The sequence below is a fragment of the Arachis duranensis genome, chromosome 10, assembly GCF_000817695.3.
Source record: "Arachis duranensis cultivar V14167 chromosome 10, aradu.V14167.gnm2.J7QH, whole genome shotgun sequence".
In the NCBI taxonomy this organism is placed as follows: domain Eukaryota; kingdom Viridiplantae; phylum Streptophyta; class Magnoliopsida; order Fabales; family Fabaceae; genus Arachis; species Arachis duranensis.
This window is the reverse complement of record NC_029781.3, coordinates 37,359,444-37,359,909: the sequence shown is the minus strand read 5'-3', so window position 1 is coordinate 37,359,909 and position 466 is coordinate 37,359,444.

Below are 466 nucleotides of genomic sequence, written 5' to 3'. Positions count from 1 at the left end.
GTGACGACCTGGGAGTCACTGAAGATTGTGATTCTCTGGGCTCCGACCTCTTCGGCTAGCTTTAGACCTGCTAGTAGGGCCTCGTATTCGGCTTGGTTGTTCGAAGCCTGGAACTCGAATTTTAGGGATAGTTCTATCCGCGTTCCTTGGTCGCTTTCGAGTATAACACCGGCTCCGCTTCCTGTTTTGTTTGAGGACCCGTCGACATATAGGTTCCACGAGAGTGGGTTTCCAGGGGTCTCAGTGTATTCTGCAATGAGGTCGGCTAGATACTGAGATTTTATGGCAGTTCGGGCTTCATAGTGGAGGTCGAACTCGGACAGTTCCACCGCCCATTGTAGGATTCGTCCTGCCAGGTCTGTTTTTTGTAGGATGTGTCTCATGGGTTGGTTTGTCCGGACTTTAATGATGTGGGCTTGAAAGTAGGGACGGAGCCTCCGAGCTGTGAACACTAGGGCGTAGGCGA